General features: G+C 50.7%; 1 protein-coding gene and 1 pseudogene across 15 annotated transcripts in view; one reads left to right on the top strand and one right to left on the bottom strand.

Moving 5' to 3' along the window:
- Positions 1 to 26,031, bottom strand: part of WNK2 (WNK lysine deficient protein kinase 2) — a 106,411-nt gene that overhangs the window by 77,592 nt on the left and 2,788 nt on the right. The window lies entirely within an intron of this gene.
- LOC120580981 (uncharacterized) lies at positions 20,814 to 20,932 on the top strand (annotated as a pseudogene).

Here is a 26,031-nt window from a genome sequence, read left to right as displayed (position 1 = left end):
CCTTTCAACCAGGCTAAGCCCAACCAATCTCACAAGGATGGAACTGCCCAGCCATCCTAAGTCCAGCCAGGGGAATATGGAATCCACATACATAGGGCAGAAAGGGATAAAAAGTAGCTGGAAGGAGAATGCCCAGAATCAGTAGAGTCTTGGGGTGACAACCTGGCAGAGGACCTCTCTCCAGCTGCGTTAGGTCATCAATCAAAACAAAATTAAAAAAGGCTTCAAGAGTCTGTTGAGACCTGTCCCTTGTACAGGGAAATCAGGCCAGGACAAGAATCCAGGTACTAAGTCAGCTCAGAACAGGCAGCTCCAGGAACAGAGTTGGCCCAGAACAGGGCAGAGGGCGGGGAGGATATCTGACACTCAGGACAGTCACCTCGGTGGAAAGGGTGCTGCTCTGTCCCCCGCAAACCTTGCACCTGATGGGCAGCTACAGGCCCAACTCAGTCACCAGATGGTCACTGAGGCTCTCGGTTTCAGGTACGGGCTGTGGACAACCTCAGGGGGAGTAGGTAACAGATAAACATGCAATTTCACTGCGGCTAAAAACAAATAAACATGCAATTACACTGCAGCTAAAAACACAGTGAAGAGATGGTTGGGCAGTGCCAGCCAGGGACACTCTTGGGCTAGAGGAAAAGTTCCTGTGGCCTAGGGGGAAGGACAGCCCTCATCCACCTAGGGCACTGGCAGAGCAGGTATTCTAGGAGGAAGCATCTTGCATGTAGGTGTGAGGTCCCAGGTGAACAGGTGGAGTGTGGCTTATGTCCACACAGGGGTCAGCATTACAGGGACAACAAGAAGGTGTTGAGTTCCTACAGGGGGCCGCCAAGGGAGAGACCCTGACAGATAGTGATGTCTCACATTTTGAGCTGCAACCTGCTCCCTCTAATATTTACTGTAGTTTTAAAAATAAACTCACTTCTTTTAACTCCAAGTGCTCTCCTTAACCTTATCTAAGCAATAAAATATGTGAAATCACAGGTGCACAATGTATGCTTTTTCTAACTCACCTTTAAAATAAAGGTGTTAGTATTAAAACAAATAGTTCTCGGGGCTGCTGCTAACACATAAGATACGCCCCCACTCCCCAGTCTGAGGAAGCACGAAAAAGAAAAGATCCCTCTGGGCAGGGGCTGGGGGTAAAATCTCAGTAAGTAGACAGCTCGGAGGGTAAGGCACTCCAGCAATCACAGCTTCCCTGTCACAAGGGCCAAGAAGGTTGTAATTCCCTGAGGAGGACAGCTGAACGTTGCTATCCAGCCACTCACTGCTTTTATAAACAATACCATCTTCTTTAAAGTGGAGAGGTACATAAATGACTCAACACTAGTGTCTTTAATGGGCCTTTGCTCTTTTAAAGGCCATATCAGGACTCCTGCTCTTCCCTCAAAAGGCAATACCACCAGTGGCCAATCCCATGGGCCAGCCCTGCCTGCCACCTACAGGAGACTGTAAAACTAGGTGCCCTTGCTATGTGCAAGCTAGGATTTATGCTACTTCATCGTAAGTTAAGGAATTGTAAAGGACATCATCTCTAGCATCTGTAAATGCTGACATTGTTTTAATGCTCTTTGAAACAGTTCCCATGGAATTTGATAGTCTCTCCAGCCATTTTACAAATACGTGAATAAAACTCCAGTCCGGATCTGTACTTCCACTCCCACAGACCTCATGTAACACAGTTTTCCTGACAGCCTTTTATTGACCACCTGACCATACTTCTCTGTCTTAAAATGATGTTTATTGGAATTTCAGTTTTTCATTTTCTATGGTCATACAGCTCTGAGGGTCATATGTTTTTCTGGATCGAGTTACTGTGACAATCAGTAGTTTGCAGTTGACCAAACAAATAACAAATGTGACTGAACATGCTTTACTCCCAATCCCTTCATACATCATCCACAGTGAACTAATTATCACCAGAATGAGCACAGGCCAGCATTGCTTCTCTTCACCTCAGGCTCAGGGGTAGGGGAGCCAGTTATGCCATGTCACAGAGCTCTCTAGACTCAATCCAAGTGTGTCCCCAACCACAAGAAATCCTTCAGGACCAGCTGGCAGCCCCATTAGGGCTTCCTCTGGTTCTATGGACACTGCAGTATGAACCCCCATCCACGGTGGCCACCATCCCCAGGCCTTCATTGGGATCTGGGCAGAGCGAGCCATGAAGTGAGATTCGGGGTAGGTGGGGATGCCCCCTGCCTGCCTGTCAGGGAGCTCCCATCCCTTGCATAAGCACAGCAGGTCAGTTTTGGGACAGATCTTCTGTGCTGGGCACTCTTGGGACAAAGGCCTCTGCCCTACCCAAGCCCTAGGCCATGGGCAGGCTGCAAGCCCCTACTGACCCCAGGCCTGCCCAACCTCCTCATCACGGAGCACAGACAGTGCCATGGTAGGAAGCCAGTAGAAGCGGTTACCACACAGAGGGGACAGGCTGAGGAGGAGCCCAAGAGAAGGAAGAGCACCTGGAGGGGAAGGGGTCAGGGGAGGACTCCACTCCTCTGAGAACAGGCAGGCTAGGCGGTTGAGGGAGGATCTACTTGGGAACACCACCACAGGTCACCAGCACGCCCAGCAGCAGCAGAAAGCTAGGCAGGCCTGAGTTCTCCCACAGTGCCCGTCCCTAGACCTTCCACCCACAAAACCTCCCCCAGGGACCTCAGGCCTCACATAGGCCATGTGTAGACCTGAACCAGCCACAGAGATGGTCCAGGGCAAGGACAGACAGCCATGGCCAAGACTTGCTTCCTCCTGACACAGCCACTCTCAGGTGGGACAAGAGAAACCACTGAGGCCAGGTCAGCAGACAATGTGCAGGATGGTGGCATCGAGGAGGGCTTTGCTTTTCTCAGGGACATGTCTGCTCTAACCCCAGGACCTGGGACCTGGGCCAGAGCAGCAGGTCATCATGGTGTGAAATGCAAACAGGAGCCAGCAAGAGAACACCCACCAGCAACTCCCTCCTCAGGTTCCCAAGAGGACATGCAGGACCCAACCAAGAGTGCTGGCACTATCCAAGGTGACTCTGAAGCCCAGCCTACAGAAGCTGGGCGGTGGCCACCCATGCAGCTGACTATACCACATGTCTGTTTTCTAAGAAAGGCCAGCCCCACCCTAGGCCACTGCCCGATGGGGACACCTAAATATAGATGTGGATGCATCATGGACACAGTCAACGAAGACATATACTTCAACCAAGGACCATGCCTGTGGTGGGTGGGGGACAGGGTAGCCAACACCCCACACACCCAGGGCCAGACTGTTGACAGAACAGCCCCTTTGGGGTGGGGCCAGTCAGGAGCCCCTCCCTTTTGTCAAGCAGCTGCCCCACTCATTGCACAGGGTCCAAAGCCTGGGACACCCCAGGGTAGCAATCTGCTGAATCCTATATACCCTTCCCCAGAAAGCAGACACCCTTCACACATCTTCCACCCCAGGGAACACCCAGACCCCCAGCTCTGGGTCCTCAGGAACACAGAAGTGGGGGACTCTAATGCCTTCTCTTACAGAAGGCCCCATATGGCCAAGTCCTCTAAACCCCACCCCCAGAAAGAAGTTGCCTGGACCTCACTCTTCTCCTGTCCAGAGACTCTATGTGGCCTAAACATCAACAGATCTAAGATGACCTTTCAGGTCAAGCAGTAGGGATTTTGGCCATTGATGGCCTCAGGCTGGTATCTGCTGAGTGGACATGCGGCCAGGCCTAAACATCCACAATGTCCTCCTGAGGTAGGTGCTACACCAGGGTACAGGGCAGAGGAGTGTCTCTCTGGGCCAGGCACTGCAAGGTGTATGGTAGTGGGAAGGGAGCATGGATAGATAAACCAACACATGTGATCAGGGCCACAAAGGACCATGAAGCCCAGGGTAATCTGGGGTGAGGGAAAGCCCTGCAGCTCACATCTACCCCAATCCTGTGAACTAACTTCTTGGTTCTTCTCCAAGCTGGCAGCAAAGCCTTGGGGCGACAATCCAGGTTAGACAGCAAGCACACAGTGCACAACCACGTGATGAGCCACCAGGTCAGGATATGACTTCTCTGGAGAGAAGGGAGCCTCCACATTCAGCACATTCTCCTCTAGAGTTATGTGGTCTGAGATAACAGCTATGAGTACTTGAGATGCAGCTAGTCCAAAATGAGATATAATCTAAGTGTAAGATACACACTAGATATCTAAGACAGTATTTTTTAAAATGAATTTTAAATTTTGTATTAATAATCTTGTATTAATTACATGTTAAAACAATAATATTATGTATATATTGAATTAAAGAAAATACATTATTAAAATTAATTCCACCAGTCTTTTTATTCTTTTAACGTGACTATTAAATTGAGTATTATATACGTGGCTTACGTTACACTTCTATATTAGAAGACAGTGCTATACTAGAGTGTCAGCACTATGCATTAGACTAGAAGCTGAAATGCTAGAAAAAGCTTCCACAGTCTGACAGGGCCTGCTAAGGAAAGAAGGCCTTGGGGAATGCCCGGGCTTTTGCTCTAGATCAGGAAACAAGACCAAACAATAGAAAATCAAGAGGGAAAAAACAGGTAACAGCACTATACTATAGTTATCAGACACAGACTTTAAAATTATCATGATTAGTATGTTCAAGAAAACAGATAACAAGATAGATAATTTCATCAAAACTAAAATCTGTGAAATAAGAATTGAATTAAAGCTAGAAGAAATGAAATTGGGAACTCAATATATGGGTTTAACAGTAGATTAGACATAGCTGAAAACAGGATCAGGAAACTGGAAGACATGTCAATAGAAATATATGGACTAAAACATGGAAAGACAAATGGATGGAAAAGATGGGAAAGAGGATAAAGAAAACTTAAAGAACACAGTGAAAAGGTCTATCCTATGTATAAATGGGGTTTTGGAAAAAAAGGGCATAAAGAATGGAATAATGCAATATTTAAAAAACAAGTTTTCCAAAACTGAAGCAAGACATCCAGACATAGATTCAAGAAGTGCTATGAACCCCAACCAAGTTAAACACAAAGAAAATCACACCAAGGCACATTACAGTAAAAAACATATAAAACAAACAAACAAAAAACCTCCTGAAAATTGAACACACAAAGAAAATCTCAGAAGCAATATCACAAATGGCAGGCGGGGCGGGGGGAGATGGCGTTCAATGTTCTAAGGTCTACTAGTTTATATCAGACTTTAATAATCAAGGAAAAGTGTTGTAATCTCTAGTGGAACCACTAAAAAATATATATATAAGAATGCATAACAAGCTTTCAAGTACAAACTTTAAACTACCCAAAGCCCAGCACTCCAAGAATGGTTCATCCAATTAAAGGCAGACATATCTGAGACCACACCTCTACTGTTAAAATTATCACTACATGGATACTATATGCGATAAAATAATCACTAAAAATTACAAATGCACAGAGAAATGAGCATGCAATCCCGTTACCCTGCTCTCTGTCATCCTCCATGCTGCCCTTTCCAGTTGTCTAGCCCCCACAGAACAAGTCTCCCTAGGGCGTGCCCATACAGAAGCACAGCTATCCTTGTTGCCTTGATCACCTATGGGAAGATGGCACGTATGTCCTTCCTCAAGATTGAACAGAATCCCAAATCCAATGAAGAGCCTGTGCTCGGTGGAGTTCCTTTCCTGCAGGTGAGTTCACACCCCAGGTGATAGTAAAGCTACCTCCCCATCTCATGACTGAGACCTAAAGAAGCTATGTCTGGCATCCCATAGGGGCTTCCCCATCTCTACCTGTGATGGCTCGCCTTCAACAGGTAGGAACAACCTGAGACCCAGGAGCAACTCTGAGGTCTGACACCCTGTGAGCTCAGAGTGTGGAATGGCCCCACCTCCTCCACACCACATCTATCTCTCCTTCAGGCAAACTGTTACTGATGGCCATGACCTACTGGACAGTCACTCACCAAGTCCGTGAAGATGACCCTGAGATAAGACCTCTGGCCCCAGCACTCACCCTTATGAGCCACACAAGTGTGTAGTACCCCATTTACAGAGAGGAAGCTGAGGCTCATAGAGGTTCAACACCTCTGGAAGCAACAGGTCAGAACATGACCCAAGGCCAGCCTGGCATCCACTGTGTCCAGATGTGTACGGGCCTGGCTGAAACAAGCAGGCCTCTATCAGGCAGAGGGATGGGGCGGGGCCAGTCCCTCTGGGACACTGCCCTGCTAACACACATGGTATGACCACACTAGGTATGCAAGCTACCCCAAGCACAGCAATGGGATCTGCTCTAACACCTAAAGCCAACGCCCCCTTATCTCACCTTCCAACATCTGGCTTTGCCAAAAACCACAGCAGCCACAGAAAAAAGGTAAGGAAATCCCTCTGTTTTATGGTTCCTCGTGGGGCCTAAGGATGTCCCACAATTGATGCATGAGAGCCAGGAAGTGAATGAAGGAATAAATAAATTTCAAAGAGTCAGTGAATAAATGAATGATGAAAAAGTAGATAAATAAATGAAGGAGCAAGTGAATGAAGGAATGAAAAGTGGGATTAATAACTGGATGATGAATAAGTGACTGACGCCCCTCACTCTGCATCCCCAAGACAGGAGTACCCTCCCAGGTATAGGGCCTGTTTGCCTGCCCCCCACTCATCTGCCAGGGATGTGGACCTGTAACCTGGCCTGCCGGCTCCCAGGAATGTGGGTGGTTGGTGTAGGTGAAGCAGGGCTACAGATAGTGAGTGGGTCTCAGTCCAAGTGGAGTGCATACATTACTCTGGACCAGGAGGCTTGAAGGGACCTAGGATCCCTGCACACACAGAAAGTACCCACCCACCAGCTCATCCTCCACAGGGCCACTTGGAGACAGTAGAGTCATGCCCTTGAAGGCACCCAGCACAGGAGGCATCCAGCTGCCCCATGCCATCACCTCACTCCCGAGCCTCTTCTCCCACATAAGCACAAAAGCCCTGCCTCCCCAATATCCCTAGTAGTGTAGCCTGGTGGGAGAGAGTCACTTAGCAGGGAGGGGTGGGGATACCACTTCCGTGAGGAATCCTGCATGCAGTCAGCAAGTCACCTCAGGCACGAGGGTCAGGGTCCAAACACTGTCACCCGCATAGCACCTCCTCTCCACCAGAGCACACAGTGCTGAGAAAGTTCCAGCACTGTCAACATCCTCAGCGTCTTTGTCACTCAGGCCACAGGTGGGCTCTTCCCTCACTGTGCCAGAGGTGCCCACGACACCCTGGCTCAGGGTCCCACACAAACCATCCCCATCAACTTCCTCACCATTGACAAAGGAACCCTCATTCCAGGTCCAGGTGTAGACTCTGGGCCAACGTAAACACAGGACATGCCGTGCTCCTGACCTCCTCAGGTGGGGTCACCATCATCCCTGCGACTCCCAGCACACCAGACACGAGCCTGGGGGAGGGTGTCCTGCACAGTCAGTGCGCAGCGCAGGTTTCGTCCCCTCTGGGAGCTGCTCTCCTCAGCAAGGCCCTTCAAGCCCTATAGACCCTGGGGCCCATGGGCAGCCATGGACTCGGCGGCTGCATGTGTGTGAACACGCACAAGCAGGACAAACACAGGAGCACATGTGACAGGAGGATGTACTTCTGACCTATAAAAATCTATTTCTGCTATTGTTTTCAAAATATTTCTAAAGGAACTATAAAGAGGGTGGCAGATTAACATAAAAACTCCATTTTCACTCACAACATGACATTCCAGCAGGTGCTATGACACTGGAAACCAGCAGAGACATACACCCACAGCCGTCTCCAGAGTCCTGCACACTTGCCTGGGACTGTCACCCTCGGGTTCCCACAGAGAAGTCCAAAACCTCGCTGCCTGTGTGTATGTCTGGGATTGCTCACAGGATGGTTATTTATAGTCTTGAGAAATAACCAACATCCCGAGACAGCCTGGTGGCAGTGATGAAGGCTGTGCAGTTCTCAGGGCAGCTAGAAACCAGGCAAGGGTGAAAGGCAGCAGGCTGGAATTTAATAAAAGTCACCTCAAGAGAGCAAAACAACACGCGAGAATGGGGTTGCGTTCAGGGTGAAGAGCACAATACCTTCTCATCCTTCCCCGTTTCTTGGGTTCTCTATAGTCCAGCGAACTTCATGAAACTTCTGACTATGTTCGCCTGTTGGGCGCTCTCTCCTTGAGGGGCAAAGAAGAGGGGCAGGCCCTACCCTGTGAGCATGCTCTGAGAACTAACTGTATGTTGAGTGGCAGGAGACACAACTTTTGAAGGAGCTGGGGAAGCTGGAACTCCTGCCTGTAGGGCCAGCAGCCAAGGACCCAAGATCTGGGCAGGCAACCCTCAGGTCTGAAGGTGGGAGCTTATCCAGGTCTGAGGGTTTGAGAGGAAGCTAAACATAGGAGACTTCCGATAATAACTGGGGCTAGGACAAGATTTGTTAATCATTCTAGTCTCTACTTCCTAGCCTGGAATTTCCAAGCTGACATGTCAGAAATAACAACACTGGGATGTTCTGGCTCTCAGTAAACTTCCAGCATGGCTGGCCTTGCCCCTGATTTGGATGCACCAGGCACAATCCTCTCGGGGCAAGTGGACCAGGTGTGGGCACTGTGGCAGCCCCATGGCCCCCTCACTCAAGCAGATGAAGAGGTAGAGGGGTCAGAGCAAGGTGCCCTCACTCAGCTGCCCTCACTCAGCATATGAAGAGGTAGAGGGGTCAGGGCAAGGTTCTCAGCACCCTCCAGGGGCTGCCCATCTAGTTGCTTTCACAGCATTCCCCAAGGAAACTCAGGAGAGGGGGCGTGATAAGCTGGGGCCATGCCAGACTGGCCTTGCTCCCTCTCTGATGGTAGCAGGCACAACGTGGACCATCCTCAGCACCTGCTCCTCGAGGGCAGGCCTGGCACATCGGCCCCAGTGCTGGGTCATAGGATGACCCATTTACCCACCGCCTGGCCCCTACCTAGCAGTCACCACCGTTCCTGGTGTCCCTAATTAAGGATACTTGGAAATCCACCGCCCTCACAGCCACAACGCCCAAGTGTAATCAGCTAAGCAGGATAGCTCCCACACCCTAAGGGGTGACACTGGGTCAGGATGGGTGCCAAATACTGGGATAACCTGTGCTCAGAGCTGCCAGGACCAGAACAAGGGGGAAAGCATCCCTTACATCCAAAGAAATGAGGGAGGCCCACACGGTAGGGGAAGAAGCTGACCCCAGACACCATGCTGTCCACCTTGCTGGGCCTTGGGGAAGCAGGACTATGTCTCAGAAGGAGAAGCCAAGCTGAGAAGCCTGGGACCACCCCCTGGTGGCATCAGTGTCCTCATTTATATAACAAGCCTGAGGCATGATTGCATAACAGGCCCCATGAGGCCCCACATGGGGTCTAGGCTGCGGTTGGTGCCTAAAAAGCAACTGCCCTGGGTGCAACAGATGAACTGTTATTGTGACTATGGACTCAGCCCCAAGCCGAGGGGCTTCGCTCAGGCTAATCTCATGTCCAGGCTCACCCACCCTAAGATTCTCCTGTTATCAGAGACACTGTCCAGAGCCCCAAGTACAACCTGTGACCCCCATGATCAGCTGCCCCAGAGGCTGCACAAGAGAGTCAATGTCTCTATGCTGTCTACAGGACCCCACAGGGAAGGGTCACATCTACTGGACCCCAAGAAGAAGGGCCATGTCTACAAAATTCAGTGGCGAAGGACCATGGCAACAGGACCCCATGGGGAAGGGCTGCACCTCCAGGGTCCCATAATGAAAGGTCGCATCTACAGGACCCTACAGGGAAGGACTTGCATCTACAAGACCCCATGCTGCAGCCCTCACACCAGCTGCCCTCAAGGCAAAGTATCCTTGAATTCTGCTCCCAGCTCCCTCAGTGTACTGCTCACTCAAAGAGTAAGTCAACACCAAAGATAAAATAAAATAAAATCTCCGCAGTGCCAAAAATACCTCCCCACGGGATGAGGGAGCAGGTGCCAGCTTCCACAGCAGCAATAGTTGCTATGGATACAGGGCTCCAGCCGGCAGCGGGTGGGGACAGAGATGGGAGACAGGTGGGGGAGAGGGCACAGAAATGGAGGAAGAGGGACAGCAATGTAGAGACCAGAGATGGAGGGAAAGGGGCAGAGATAGGAAGAAGGGACAAAAATAGCGTAATGGGGACCAGAGGTTGAAGCCAAAAGATTGAGGAGGGGAACAGGATGTAAGTGGAGGAGTTAAGAGAAGGGAGCAGATATGGGGAGGGGGAAAGAGATGGGGAGGATGTACGAGATATGGGGTGAGATGTGGGTGGATGTGTGCGTATAGATTGTAGGATGTAAAAACAATCGATGGGGAGGAACAGAGAAGGGAAGGAGATGTAAATGGGGGAGGGGATAAAGATAGGTGGGGAAAGAGAGATGGGATAGAGGACACAGATGCAGAGGGGATGCAGTAGAGATGGGGGAGGGGCAGAGAGGTGCTGGCCAAGGGCAAGAGAGACTGCCTGTCAGTGGGAAGGAGAGAAGGTGCCACCAAAACACTCAGCCAGCCCTGGCCCTCGTGCCCCATGCCCGCTCACTGGTAAAGGTGACTTGCAAATACAGACTTTGCGGAGGGAGGGTGCTGAACAGTAACATTAGTACATTAGTACCAGGAGGAAAACAGGATCTCCCACAAACTTGAACACATTTCTGACTTGAGTGTCATAGGTCCAAAATATTCTAATATTCCCTGATTCCTCTCACCTGTGGGCTGGATTTACTCTTGGCCTGGGGTGAGCAACGGGATGGCCCGCTGGCCCTGGGCTATGGCTCTCTGGGCACCAACAAAAACAACGGAGATGCCCGAGGGAGGAGCCCTGAGGACACAGGCCCATTCTCCCCTCCCTGCTGGGGAGACCCCAGCCCTGGCAGGTGAGTTCCACTCAGCCCCCTGGCGCTGGCACACATTGACCCTGTTATGGAGAACAGTGCACATGTCCTCCTGTGCCTGCACCCCAGCTTCAACCCAGCCACCCTGCCCAAAGGTTCTGCCCCACGTGCTCAGGCTTCTTAGAGGCTCTTCCCAAAGGCCTCCCTGGCCCTCAGAAACCACCTCTCCCCAGTGGCCATAGGGTGTTCTTCATCACAAGCAGCCTTCGGAGGCCTCACTTCCTACTGTTGCCCCCAGTAGGAATGTGAGCCAGGAGCCAGAAGGCTGCCTGCATGGACAGGTACCTGGAGAGGGACCACCGCCATCCTCTGGGTTGTTGCTCCTGGAACCTCACACATAGTCATCAGGTCCTTGTCCTCGAATGCTGTTTCCATACCACCCCCAAGGGCCGAAATGGCTCCTTATACCCACTGACCAGGCATCCCCAGTGTGGCCTCAGGTGAGCCCTTCCTCTCCAGGATTCACTCCAGATACCCCACCCCAGCCAGCTGTCCCTGACACCTGCCCTCGAGGAACACCAACCTGGAACACCATCAACAGTTCCAGGCCCACTCAAAGCAAGCCTTGCCCATGAGACTCCCATGTGCCCTGCCACAGGCAGTCTTTCCCTTCCCTGGGCTGCACTCTGTCCACTGGGAAATGTGATGGCTTCCTATCACTCCCACAGTAAGTCTCCAATACTGCAGCCCAAACAGGACAAGAAGTCACACACACGGCTGCCTCCTCCCTAAGGCTTTGTGGGGAATTGGCACCTTGTCTAGCTCCTAGAGGATGCCGAGTTCCCTGGTATCTTCCATCACTATGTCTCCCTGGGATCCTCCTATATCCTTTTATAAGGACCCAGGTGATGACGCTGGGCCCATCCTGTAACCCAGGATCACCTACCACCTCAGGGTCCTCAAATCAACCACATCTACAAAGTCCCTCCAGCACATAAGCTGGAACATTCCCAGGCTGGGGTGTGCAACCTTGGACGCCTCCATCACCCAGCCTCCTATATCCTCCTTCCCCCCGCCACCCCCCCACCCCTGCACCTGGACATGGCGGCCACCCTTGCAGGATCCCTGCCAAACTTCCCTGGGGCCAGCCATCATGCTGTATGTTGAAGAAGTGCTGCCATCTTTTATTTTGGTTTTTCCTTCTGTAAGTGAAAAAGGAAGCCCCATGTCGGCCACATTTCATCTGCATCCCCAGCTACTACACCCTCTACTGCTGCCTACCTGGCCCCTATGTCCACGGGATCATGCCTGCACCCCCTTCTGGCCACCACATCTTCCCCTGAGCCACACGTAAGGAAGGCTGGTGTCCTCACCCAACTTTCATGCCCTAGCCAAGCATGTGCATGGTCCAGACAGCACCCCCCACCCAGACAGACTACTGGCCCCCCAGCTCAGGCATCACCATGGGGGCTCTGAGAGTGAAGGGAACCAGCAAAGGCAGCCCAGGGCAGCACAGGCCAACTTCATTATAGCCTTTGTGGGCCTCGGGTCCCCACAGCCCAGGGCTATACAGCAAAACTCAATCAGAGAATGCCAGCATGCGTAAGCAAGGGCCTTGGTGAGCTTTCAGGAAATTGCCTAGTCTGTCATCACGGCCATTAGTAATTATACTCAAGAGATGAAGGTCTTTTGAAACTCTCATGATTCAATCTCTACCAAACTGTACCTACCCCACCCCGTCCTCAGTATTTTCCTTCTCCCATAGAGAAAACACAGCAGAAACCCTTTATTGAAAGGCCATCAGTCATGGAACACTGGCCCCTCCCCAGTCCCTGCCTTGTCCAAGAAAAAAGGCTCTGCTGCCTGACAGGGCCCTGGTCCCACCTCCAGGACCCTGGGCATCAACATTTCCTGGGCAAGGCTGCCTCAAAAAACTCTTCATTCCGACGGAAGCACCTACAGGGCAGGCAGGCCTCTTCCCTGGCAAGCAAATCCAAGACAACACATGTGCCCACACAAGCTAGCAAAGCCTAATAGGGTATTTCTACTGTACACACAACCTGTGCACCAGCAGCCAGTAGACAGGGAAATCAGGGTCAGGTACCGTTGCTGCCCCTGTAGGCCATGTGGGGCAAGACCATGAGGACATACAATGCACCCATGGCAGCTCAACTGAGCCCAGCAGGGCCCGACAGTCCAGGCTGGTCAATGACCCCTCTGCTATACATACAGTTAGGCGCTCATGCCAAACCCTACAACTCCCAGGCCCTCTGAGCCTTACCATGGGCCTAGGGCCAAGGGTTCGTCCCAAGTGAAGTCTGAAGGATGAAACCCTACTGTGACCTCTGGCCCAGCCGCAGCCCTCTTGAAGGCCCAGCTGGTTCCAGTTGGCAAGGATGCTTCTGCTCCACCTTGCCAGGCAGCCAAAGAGCCCTGTTCTGCTCACAAAAACAAAGGGCCTGCCTCAAAAACTCATCCATAAACTGCTTCAGGAAGCAGCCAGCAGGGCTGGAACGTTCCAGAGTCACTGTCTCACTCCCCTCCAGGAACAGAGCAGGCCTTTGTGTTTTATCATCACTGTCATCAAATATTTACAGAGGCTGACAGACCATTTCAAGCAGGCCAGACCTGAGCCAAAAGTACTGCGCTTCCCAGGACCCTCAGAGGAACAGACAGACAAGCGGGGCAGCAAGAGGGCCAAGAGTCTGGGTCTTTGTCATCTGGACATGTCAGCTGGCAGGCTGCCACCACACTAACCCACTGCAAGAAGGATACAGGAACTGATGAAAGGCCCTCCAGGCTCAGGCGCCTGGGAAACCAAAAGCATGGGCCTGAGTGTGTGTCCACCCCAGGCCAGGCAAGCAGGGGCCTCATGCTGCCAAGAACCAGGGAGAGAGCAGCCCCAGATCCCCAGGTCGACCTCAGCCTCCCCTCTCCAGCTCGTGACACCAAGGCTGGAAACTGCCCAAGTATCCAGCAGTGGGTGGATAGACGATAGACTGCTGGTGCCCACATGGTGGACAAGGGATCGACTGCCGATTGGTGCAGCCAGGGCTGAGTCCCAAAGAGCATCTTGATGAACACAGGCAGCAAGAAAGGCTAAACACTCACTGAGACCCACGTGCAAGAAGTTCTAGAGCAGGCAAGCAATCCATAGGACAGAGGCAGCAGCAGTGCCTGAGGTGGGGAGTCAGGAGAAAGCTCTGCCTCTGCTAGGTCAGCACACTGACCTAGGTTCCAGCAGTCTCACCTCCAAAACAATAAAGCAACGTGCCTCTGTCCTTCAGTGTTTTGTTTTTATAAAATATTATCTATCCATTTCTTTTTTAAACTCATTATTTCTTTTCATCTGCTTTTACTTCATTTTATTTCTAGCTGATTGCTTTCAACATGTTTTGCCACTTCTCAATTCATCTATCTTCTTTCTCTGAAGTACACCCAGCTGAGTTTACTTACTTTCTGGCCTCCTTTTTAATCTTCTCTTCATAAATTGCAAACATGGCCATCTGTGCAGACCTTCCCTCATGCAGCACCCTGACCCCACACCAGGCAGACCACTTATAGGCCCCAAAATGCACGCTGGCCCTGAAGGTACCCAGGAATGCCATCCAGTAGATATTTACCCCATACCTGGAAAGGTAGCTGAGCAAGATAGGAACAGACAAGCCACCTGAGGACCCAAACCCCAGGAGACGCTGCCACTGGGGTCCACTAGTGTCTAGAGGCAGAGAATCCCACAGTCAGCCAGCAACACCAAGGCCAGGAGACCAGAGGCAAGGCCCAGAATGCCCCTGGCCTCATGTCCCCCACCACCCGCTCCCAGTGGGCTCACACTCATTCTGCAGAAATCCAGATGACTCATGGCAGTACACATACATGAACAGAGAAGCCACGGAGTTCTCCATTATCCCGTGGTCAAACCAGAAACCCCAGCTGCCCAGCCCTCCCACTGGAGACACCAATAGCCAGCCACCCTACCCACACAGCACAGCCTCTCCCTGCGGGACAGCCCCCTCCCAGCACGAACAGTTCCTCTGCAGCGTGGCAGCTCCAGGTTGAGGTCCACTTGATGCCCGCATAAGGCCCACATCCCAGCCCCCACGCCCTCCTCTCAAGTCTTCAGCCAAAACTCTCAAATGCCAACTCAAGATGGCTATCGCAGGGAAGACCCACTCTGCTCAGACGCCCCTAAGAAAATATCTGGAAGCCTGACAAAAGACAGACAGCCACCACTGAGGGCAGCCTTTGTCCCCCGGAGAGCTCAATTGTGTATGTGACAAGCCAAGCCCCTATATCATGTCATGGGGGCAAACCACCCCAAAGCAAGTACTACCTCAGCTCACACACAGGTCATGGGTCCAGTGTGTAGCCAGAGCCAGGCAGGATGCTGCATGTCCCCAGGGCCCAAGAACATGCAATCATCTAGACCACTCCATACATAGCATTCTCTAAAGCTGGCCCTCTCTGCCTGTGGGTGTGGCCATCCAGACCCAGACCTCTAGGAGCCTGCTCCCAGACCAGGAGCATAGGCTGGCCCATGACATCTTAGGGAGGACAGATAAGAGTGGCCCTCCTCCAAGGGTCTTTCAACAGTGGCAGGGGAACCTCACTCTGATAACCAATGACCCTGTAAGTCCCATTAAGTCAGTAACTGGTATTGTGGAAAAAGGTTTCAGGATGATGGAGTTTTCCCAAAATCCTAGCACACAGGGGCCCCCAACACACCCAGGAGATGTCCCCGTTACTGCATCCCTACCCTGTTCCCCATACTCTCTCCTCCACCCTTTACGTTTGTAATGATTCTTCCAAAAAAGTCAAACTCTCTCTTCTGCTTAAACCTCTTAATTAAACAGAAGGAATTCTTCAGAACCTGTCTGGGCAGGTGTCAGTGGGTTTGTTGCTGGCCAACCTGACAAGATGGCTTCCTGGCCTAAAGACACAGCTTGGCGGCCACCTTCATTCTGGGGGTCCCTGGGAGCCAGGCTGAAAAGCCGCACCCCACATGGCACAGGGGGAGATGTCCCAACATATTGGGCCCCAGCCCAGAGGCAAGAGGGACATGCTAATGACTGGGCCCAGCTGTAGGGGCAGAGCTGTAGCTGAGCCTACCCTGAAATCACCCCAGGGGACAAGGGAGGCTGGTGGGGCCACTCACCCCTAAGCTGGGCTCACAACAAAGCTAGGGCAGGTGGGAGCCACAGGGCGTGTGGGTGGTTCACCATCACAGGACATGTTAGCGCAGATGCTACAATTATGACTTTGCAAGAATACCCAGTAACATTTAAAAAAAGAAGAAAGAAAAAAAAAAAAGACAGGCTCATATCAAAGTGAAAACTGCTGTGTCACAGGAAGGGAGATTTGGGGCAGTTTTCTCTTTTTCAGATTTCAGCATCTGTCACGTCCATCACGTTTCGAGGAACTTATGTATCTAGAAACATCTCCCATGCAGTGGCTTCCCTGTCCTTGGCCTGCTACCCTCTCCATCCTCACAGCCCCTGCTCATTGAAGTTCCAGTGCTGGTGCATGGGGGAACTCAGCTCTCCCCTTTCCCACTGCTCCCCCAACCCCAGATAAACAGGAACACTAAGTAGATGCAAGCCCCAACTGTAGCAAGCCCTGAGGACAGCCCTCTGGAGGTCAGGGTCCCCCCAACAGCAATCCCACTGCAAGGCATCCATCTCCTGCAGAAATCCATGCAGTACGGGGCAGGGGCTCAGGAGTACAGCATCAGTGATTCAACTTAAAACAGGCAGGACTGCTCTATTCAGGTATTCAGGTTCGGAAAGGCAAGATACTGCGCAGTCCTGAATCCCAGGAGGACCACACATGCAGTCCGGCCTCCAAGCAGCATCCCCAAGCAGCCTGGGTCAGGTCCTGGCTCTGGTACGGACTGCTCATTGGGAGGGGGACCAACATGATCAGATTTGTCTTTCCAAAAAGCCTCAATGATTCCAGCAGGATCATTCCCAGATGCTGAGGCCCAGGTCAAAGATCGTGGGGACAGGAGAGTGACCCCCTGCAGTGTCTCTTCTTCATCAGCTGATGTGGACTAGCCCTGGCCAAGAGATCCCAATTGGTATTGCCTGCAGAGAGCCAGCCTGACCGGAATCTGTGATCCTAACCAGCACCACACAGTGTGATCCCATGGCACCCACACAGAAACACAGCCTGAGAGTACTCATGTGGGAATGCCAGACAATCCAGAACACGGTCTCTGTAGAAGGAAAAGGTAAGACCGCAAAAGATTCGACACTAATGATAAAAAAAGTAGAGGGACTATTCTAGATTTAAAATGACATGGCAACCAGATGCAATGCACCACTTGGTCCTGGATCCGAACAGGAAACTATGCTGAGCACAATTGGGGTGTACAGTCTACATCAGATGTGAGACTGACAGCATCCAAGTTAGATTTGAATGTGACCCAGCTGCGGTTTTGTGGGAAAACACCCTCATTCCTATAGGAGATGCTGCTGGAGTCTTCAGGATGATATGCAAATGGGCCAGAATAAAATGTATGCAGAGATACAGAGATAAAGCAACTGTGGCAAAGTGTTGACAACTGGTATTGCCAACTTTCTTGTCTAAAATTTTCAAAACAAAAAGTTTGTGGAGAAATGTAAACTGGAGGCCAGGTCACAGGAGGAGAAGGGGATCCCCCCAGAAGACTGGAGGAGGAAGGTTGGTGGGTGGGGAAGGAAGGAGCAGGCACTCCCTGGATGTATCCAGAAGGCCAGGCAGAGAAGGGCCTCATCAAACATGGGTACCAGCAAGACCTTGGGGGATGAGGTAAAGAAGACAGAAACAGGCAGGTGTCCTTGCCCACAACCTGCAATCCCTCCCTACCAACGAAACCCATTGTCCCCAGCCCCAAGGAACAGACTATCATCTGTCTATGCCACCAAGCCTTTCCTAGATGCCCTTATAATAAATACGATTCTAACTAGAGAGAGCAGAGAGGATTATCAGTGAACACTGCCCTTTATAGATTAAAATGTGGACACCTAAACCTAACCTTCACCTAACCACCTGCTTCTTGCTTTCAAATGTGGTTCTGATGCTTGGAGCTTTGGCAGCCTTTCTGCTGCCCTGAGGCAGTAAGACTAAGGACAAATCCAACATGGTGAGAAGAGAAAGGGAAAGTACCATTGTCCTTGCCGACACTACTGAGTTGCTAGGGCCCTCCACTGGTCATCTCCAGGTTTCAGACTGGGGATGATCAAAGGACTGCATTGCTTAGCCACATTTAGCTTATAGCTGAGAATTTTCCCAGCACATCCGCTCCTCAGCAAGCACACACAGAGCCAGGAAAGCAGGGGCCTGGGGGAAGAGTGAACATCAAAGGGAGGATAGGTTCTTCCAGGGCCAGGCTTCTCACCTGAGACAAGTGGGAAGTCTCAAGGGCAGGGCCAGCTTTCTGTGTCTAGCTCCAAGCACTGCCAACTCCAAGGCACCACTGATGAACAGGAGGAGAGCCCCACAGTATTTGGGTCAGAGCCAAGACATGCCATTAAAACACTGCATCTCTACTGACAGCCCGACACGCCACTCCCCAGAGTCTATCTTGGTCCCATGAGACGCTGGGAAAATACAAAAAAAAGTAAGGGGAGGGGGGTGGATTGCACAGCAACAAAAGCAGGCGTTTTACAGGCTCTGAGAAGTCCCGCAATAGCAACGCCTGCCCAACCCAGGAATTCCCAAGCCATTACATAGCCCAACCCTTTGAACATACATGCAAGATGGCCATCCAGGGGAGAGGCCTGGGGCATGCCACTGACTAATGTATCACTCTGTGAACTTGGATATAACCCACCTCCCCTAAGCCACCTTCCTGTGAAGAGTCCCGAGACCTCTTGAGGTGGTTCTGAGGACCCGATGAGCTCACACGTCTAGGAGTTTGAGAAAGACTTCATCATGCCAGAGCTTCCTTCCTGCCCTCCCCAACCTGCATCCTGCCCACAGCCAGCTGACAGCCAGGCCTGGACCTCCCAGCCAAGAAGTCCAGCCCAAACAGCCCTTTACAAACAATCAGGACTCAGGGACACCAAGCCTCTCACTCATTGTCTCCCCACCACCCCACTAGCTCCTTCACCCATGAGTCTGGGCAGAGCTCACAGCACAATGTCTTTAATTTCCACAGCCACAGAAGGGGAGGTGGGCATAATGGAGACCACATTCCCAGGGCTCACCCAGCATGGAGGCCCCTGGAAGCAGACGCCCAGAGAGCCTACAACCCAGAGCAGCCTTCCTGTGGCCCAGGAGGTTCTGTCCAGTCCCCAGGCTACCCCAGGAATGAACAGAACTTTCTGGAAAAGCACTCTGTGAAGATAAGAGCAGCAAGCACGAAGATAGGAAAGAACAACCGAACCACGGCCTCTCCTCACAAACCAACAGTTTTATGAGACAGTCTAGAACCAAACAAAAAGATTTTAAAGCTGTGGCACCCAGTGACTGCAGTTGGATTTATAAAAAAAAAGATTTATGTGTGTATGAACAAATTTCAAGGTAATATGCAAAAATAAATTATATTCACTTGGATTATTTTTTCACTTCTGCAACCTTCTTTAAGGTAGTCGTTGCACTTTGTTTTTTAATTAATAGACTATTTTGTAGAGAAGTTTTAGGTTTATTAAAAAGGTTGAGCAGAAAGTAGAGTTCCCACAGATTCATACACATACACACACGCACACACACACAGCCTCCCCTATTATTAACATCTTGCATTAGTATGATAACATTTGTTATAACTGATGTGCCAATACTGATACCTTATTATTAACTTAAATCCATAGTTTATTATGGTCCACTCTTGGTGTTGCACATTCTACGGGTTTTGACTAATGTAAAAGGACACGTATCCATCATTATTTTATCATACCGAGCATTTTCACTGCCCTCCTAGTCGCCACTCCATGCCCCTCAAACCTTGGCAAACAATGACCTTTCACTGCATCTATAGTTTTGTCATTTCTAAAATGTCATATAGTTGGAATCATACAGTATGAAGCCTTTTCAGATTTGCTTCTTTCACACAGCAATATGCATTTAAGATTTATCCATGTCTTTTCGTGGTTTGATAGCTTTTTTTTTTTTTAATCACAGAATAATATTTCATTGTCTAGATGCACCACAGTCTGTTTATCCAGTCACCTACTGAAGAACATTTTGGTTGCTTCCAAGTTTTGATGATTGTGAATAAAGCTGCTATAAACATCCGTGTGCACGTTTTTGTGTGGACATAAGTTTCCATGTCCTTTGAGTAAATGCCAAGCAATACAATTGTTGGATTGAAAGTAAGAGTCTGTTTCATTTTGTACAAAACTGCCAACTGCCTTCCAAAGTGACTGTACCATTTTGCCCCACCAGCAACAAGCGAGAGTTGCTGTTACTCCACATCTTCACCAGCATTTGGTGTTGCCAGTGTTTTGGATTTTCATCATTCTAATCGGTATGTAGTAGTATCTTTTTGTTTTAATTTGCAGTTCCCTGATGACATTGGAGCATGTTTTCATGTTTATTTGCCATCTGAATATTAATGAAGTGATTTTTAAGGTCTTTGGCTCATTTTTTAATCAAGTTGTTTGTTTTCTTATTGTTGAGTTTTAAGAGTTTCTTGTATATTCTGGATAACAGTCCATTATCAGATGTGAATTTAGCAAAGATTTTCTCTCAGTCTGTATTTTGTCTTTTCATTCTCCTTTAGTGCCTTTGCAGAGCAAAAGTTTTTCATTTTAATCAAGTTCATCCCATAAAGTTTTCTTTCATGGATCATACCTTTGGTGCTATCTTCATAGCCAAGATCACCTAGGTTTTCTCCTATGTTATTGCCTAAGAGTTTTATAGTTTTGCATTTTACATTTTAGGTCTGTGATCCATTATGAGTTAATTTTTGTGAAAGGAGTAAAATCTACATCCAAATTCATTATTTGCATGTGTATGTCCAGCTGGTCCAACACCATTTGTTGAAAGAACCACCTTTCAGTCTACGGCCATGCTACCCTGAACAAGCCCGATCCTGTGGGATCTCGGAAGCTAAGCAAGGTTGGGCCTGGTTAGTACTTGGATGGGAGACCACCTAGGAAGACCACGTGCTGTAGGAGTAAAAAATAAAAAAATAAGGGATTGTAAGCTGACAAGGTCCTTGCAATCTGTGAGGTCGACCAAGGGTTGCCTTGCCTAAAAAATAAAAAAATAAAAATAATGAAAAAAGAAAGGATTACCTTTCTCCACTGTATTGCCTTTACTCCTTTGTCAAAGGTCAGTATATTTCTGTGAGTCCGTTTCTGGGCTTTCTACTCTGTTCCAGTGGTCTATTTGTCTATTCTTTCACCAAAGTCTTGAACTCTTTGTTTTCCAAAAAACTCAATATATATTTTTAAAAAGTTGACATAAATTAGAGGTAGTAATCAAGTATTCTGGATTAACAGAATTCAATACTCCCGAGCGCAGAACCAGGTTTGAAAACTCTTTGAAACAGGAAAACCTGCAGCCAACCCTCAAGTTGCCAACCTCAGATGGACTGTGCTTCTTTTCTGAACGGTCCTCACCGTGGGCCTCTCCACCCAACATACAGCCCCTAGATTGTCTGTGGCTAGAGGCAGATCCTAACCTGCTTCTTAGAGATCCCAGCTGCTACATTCACACCCTTTCCTTATCTACAGCTAGACAGACTGGGCCAGGTGCTCAGCCTGCCTGCACCACCCAGGAAGCCGACTCCTGCCTACAGGCAGGCCCCCACTGCTCCTCCAGGTTCAGCTTGCTCTCCACTTCAATCTCTGCTTCCTAAAATTGTTTACTTGAGAGGGAGCAAGCATAGAGTGAGAAAGGCTTCACTCTGAGTGCCTTCTCTGTGCTCAAGACTGGACACATTTCTCAACAGTCTCCACAGCCCTGAAGGTTGGGAAGCACTATCCCCATTGCAAAAACAGATAAACTGAGGCTCACAAACGTAGGTGCCTTCCCCATGGCCTCCCTGCTGGAAAGCTGTGGGGCTGGGGTCTGAATGTAGCAGGTCCCCTGCTTCTGGAGTGTTGTGTACGTGGCTGCAAGGCTCCTGAACTCCTTCCTACCACTCCGGCAGACGCCAGAGCCCAGCTTACCACTCAGCCAGAGCAGACCACAGAAGAGACCCCAGCAGGCAGTCCAAACCTCTGCTGGACCAGGTCAAGTTCTCTTCCATCAAAGCAGTGACCTGGAGCTCCATGTCATCACCTTGGGCATCATCCAGCTCTGGCCTGAAGCCAGCCCAAACCACAGGCACCAAGAGATGCCTACAACCACACAGAGGGCTGTTAGTCCAAATTGTTATGCTAGGTAAGTTTCAGGCGCAGGCAAGTCTTCCAGCTCACGTCCATAAGACAGGCTCTCCCCACACCTGTCCCTCTTTCAGGCTTCTCACAAATGCCCCTCCATGAGGTCTGTCCTGCTCACTATGGTACCCCTGGGATGGAACCAGAGCATAGCTCAACAAATGCCAGCTGAGCTAGTGAGCCAAAAAGCCTGCACTGTTGAGCCCCAGGTATGGGACCTAGCGTTTGTAACCTTCTGAAATATGCGCTCCTTCTCCTCTTTGCAATTCTTTTTCTCACCACCATCATGTTACCGCCAACAAACAACCCAACAGCAAGCTCAGTCACCTAATAGTAAGTCCCCAGCCACCACCTGGAAATGGCATAGGGGTGAGGAGACACCCACTAGCCCTCTCAGAGAATAACATGGTCTGGGTGTCCTCCCTCTGGGGCCCAAGTCACTCGAAGATTCAGGCCTGAACTGGGCTCAGCTCGGTGCCCTGCACATCAGGACCTGTGAGGATTCCCAAAGGGGCACATGCTAGGTCTTGGGAGCACCCACTTCCAACGGGGAAGGAGCCTTGAGTGCCCAAGGAGCCCATGAGGGCGACCTGAAGCTCAAGCCGCTCAATCTTCATCACTGACCATATCCGTCCAGCCGACACCACTCAGGGGTAGGGGCAGGGCCTCTGGGTGCTGGGCACCCACATTACTGCCAGAAGAGTGGGAAAGCCATCTTCACAGGCCTCTAGGCAGCTAGCACCAAACTTTCTCACCAACTAAACCGGAACCGTAGTCGTAGTGGAGGGAATGTATTGAGAAGACAGCATTTGCATGTTAGAGCACGATGCTCAGAAAGGGCTGGAGTCAATTTGGCAAGTGGTCACCCTGCTTTTTAATTTTATTAATCTCTTAAGAGCTTAGTTTTGTTGGGAGAGCTATATTTTGAAATGAGTTTGATGCCAGCACTGAGCTTGTTTTCCCAAGTGACACCACATACTACACCGACTACGGTTCCGGTTTAGTTGGTGAGAAAGTTTGGTGCTAGCTGCCTAGAGGCCTGTGAAGATGGCTTTCCCACTCTTCTGGCAGTAATGTGGGTGCCCAGCACCCAGAGGCCCTGCCCCTACCCCTGAGTGGTGTCGGCTGGACGGATATGGTCAGTGATGAAGATTGAGCGGCTTGAGCTTCAGGCTCAGCCTCAAGGGGCTCCTCTTTGGGCACTCAAGGCTCCTTCCCCGTTGGAAGTGGGTGCTCCCAAGACCTAGCATGTGCCCCTTTGGGAATCCTCACAGGTCCTGATGTGCAGGGCACCGAGCTGAGCCCAGTTCAGGCCTGAATCTTCGAGTGACTTGGGCCCCAGAGGGAGGACACCCAGACCATGTTATTCTCTGAGAGGGCTAGTGGGTGTCTCCTCACCCCTATGCCATTTCCAGGTGGTGGCTGGGGACTTACTATTAGGTGACTGAGGTCCCCTCAGAAAGCAGACTAGGCCAATGAGGGGACCTTCCAACCGTGGCCCAAGGCTTCCCAGTACTTCAGGGAATGTGCCTGGCCTATCCATGAAAGGAAATGGTACATATGGAAGATCAGGTGTGTGAGCTCAGTGCTGGTAAAGGTGAGGGTGCACCGACAACAGGCAGACCTCTGAGGACAGTAAATGGACCAGTGCAGTCAGCATGGCCCCATGCAGCAAGCCCCTACGTGCACTGTCCACTTCCGGAGCTCAGACAGGTGAACAGGGCACTGACATCTGGCTGGGGTGGGTGAGTTGGGAATGCATGGTCCCTCTGTGGTCACATAAAGGGGATGCTAGCAGGTCACACACTGAGTTCTGTGGTCCCCACACCTGCAAGCCCCTCCCCAGCCTGGAGCCCAGGCCGTCACCACCCCACAAGAGCCCAGCCACCTCCAGGCAGCATAGAACAGCAGGATAGCTTCATGACAGCACCAGGCGACCTGGAGCCTATCCACAGAGGCATGGCTCAACCCCTATGTTACCCTGCAAGGGCCCTAAAAGTGCTCAGGCAAAGGGTCAGAACTGACACCCTCATGAGGTAGAATGACCCCCACACTGGGCGTGGGCCCAGACACCAGCATGAGAAACACAAGTTCAAGGTGGGATCCTTCCAGGAGGCATTACCCAACCCTGCAATAGCAGTCTTCTGTGGGGAGGAGGTAGCACAGAAGACCTAAGACTATCTCCCTTGAAGGTAGGGGTCCACTGATGGGAGGAGCAGTACCAGCAGAGGGGGCTGAAAACAAGGCTCTCTCCAACTTCCCAAGGAGGCACAGGAGAAGCAGGTGGTCCAGGAAAGGCCAACAGGCTGCTTCCAACTAGAGTTCCAGATACTGGCCAGATCTGGGCTGGCTGCCTTTTCTCTACTCAGGACTCACACTGGCAGAGAAGGCAGCAGGTGAGAGAGTACCCTGAGCGACCTGGGACAGTATAGGTAGTCCAGACTTGCTCCTCCACCCCATGACAAGTCCCTAGCTCCCCGAGCAATGATGGGACAGGGTCTGTGTGGGACCAGGACAAAGAACATGGGGACATGGGAAACATGAGCCAGAGTGAGGACAACGGTTCTGGGTGCATCTGCACTTCCTCCATTGCTACTATAACATGTTCCGATGCCAGGACTAAAGATTTATTCAAAAGAAAAGAAACAGAGAAGTAATACTTTAGAAGTGCTTTCCCCCAAAATGAGTGTCATCTCTGGACATCTGGAGAAGTCAGTAGGTGACACATATCACTGTCCTTCACTATAAGATGAATACGTATTGCTCTCTCTGCAAAGCCCTTTCATCACTGATTTGGAAGAAAACTGGAAATCACAGGGATATTACATCCTCCAAGCCAGACTCCAGGTCCAGAGATGGCAGCCTTTCCTTCCCTTGGTAGGGAACCCTGGAAAAAGCAAGCAGGCAAAGCCGTCTCAGTTCTGGGGGAGGCCAACAGTGCCAATGCCTCCCTGCATCCCAAGGCTGAGAGAATGAAAGACGTTGGAAGGTGAGATTTGGGCATTCCAAAGCTGCTGGCCAAAGCACTTCTCGGGTAAGAAGAGGGTGTGAGGGCGAGAAGAATCCTACAAAGCTCCCTGTGCTGAAGGCCATGCTCCAGGTGACCAGCCCTCCACTGGGAGGGAGCTCTGATGCCCGGGAATCCTGGGAGCCCCTGAATGGAAAAAGAACATTTCCACACAGTGAATCCCTCCTCAAGCACAGTCAGAATGCCACCTGTTGCCCTCATCCCAATGCACAGTGGTCCAAGAGGACTAACCTGGCACCCTATCTTCCATACTCATCTCCAATCCTAAGTAGATGGCCATACCACACTAGGGGCCTCCTGCCATGATGCTGCGATCCCCGTCTGCCATCTATGCTCCCGCCGGTGACCTTGGGGAGCTCCTCAAGAATAAAGTGGGGTAAACAGCAAGCCTCCTGATCAGTGAGGAGGAGGCTAGACACACAGCAGGTTCTCAGCTGCTGTCCTAAGCTGGTCCCCCTCAGCCCCACCCAATAGAAGGTAGCTGATCTCAAATGTTGCACATCGGCCTGGGGCGAACATTAACAGTACCCTCTTATTGGGGAAGGTAAAGGGGCGGTTTCCCTGCCCAGCTTAAGGCTCCCGGTAACTCCTGATGAATGAACATCACCAGACAGACAGGAAGCCATCTCTGATCTTTCCACTACCACCCAGGGTAAAAGACCCATGAACAGTAGCAGCCTTCGCCTCTGTGAGCTCTGCACAGGAACCTAGAGCCACCTGCCTTGCCTTAAAGGGAATGGGAAATAACAACCTCCTCCTCCAAGGGTCACAGCACCTATAACACCTCAACCAGATCGCCAGGGGTCCGCTGCTAAGGTCTAACCCAGATCCTACCTGCCACAGCACTCCTACTCCTGTCTTC

Source organism: Pteropus medius, unplaced genomic scaffold (genome assembly GCF_902729225.1).
Source record: "Pteropus medius unplaced genomic scaffold, Ma_sr-lr_union100, whole genome shotgun sequence".
NCBI classification, from domain to species: Eukaryota; Metazoa; Chordata; class Mammalia; order Chiroptera; family Pteropodidae; genus Pteropus; species Pteropus medius.
The sequence above is the reverse complement of the archived record's forward strand: the minus strand, read 5'-3'. Positions and strand labels throughout refer to the sequence as shown.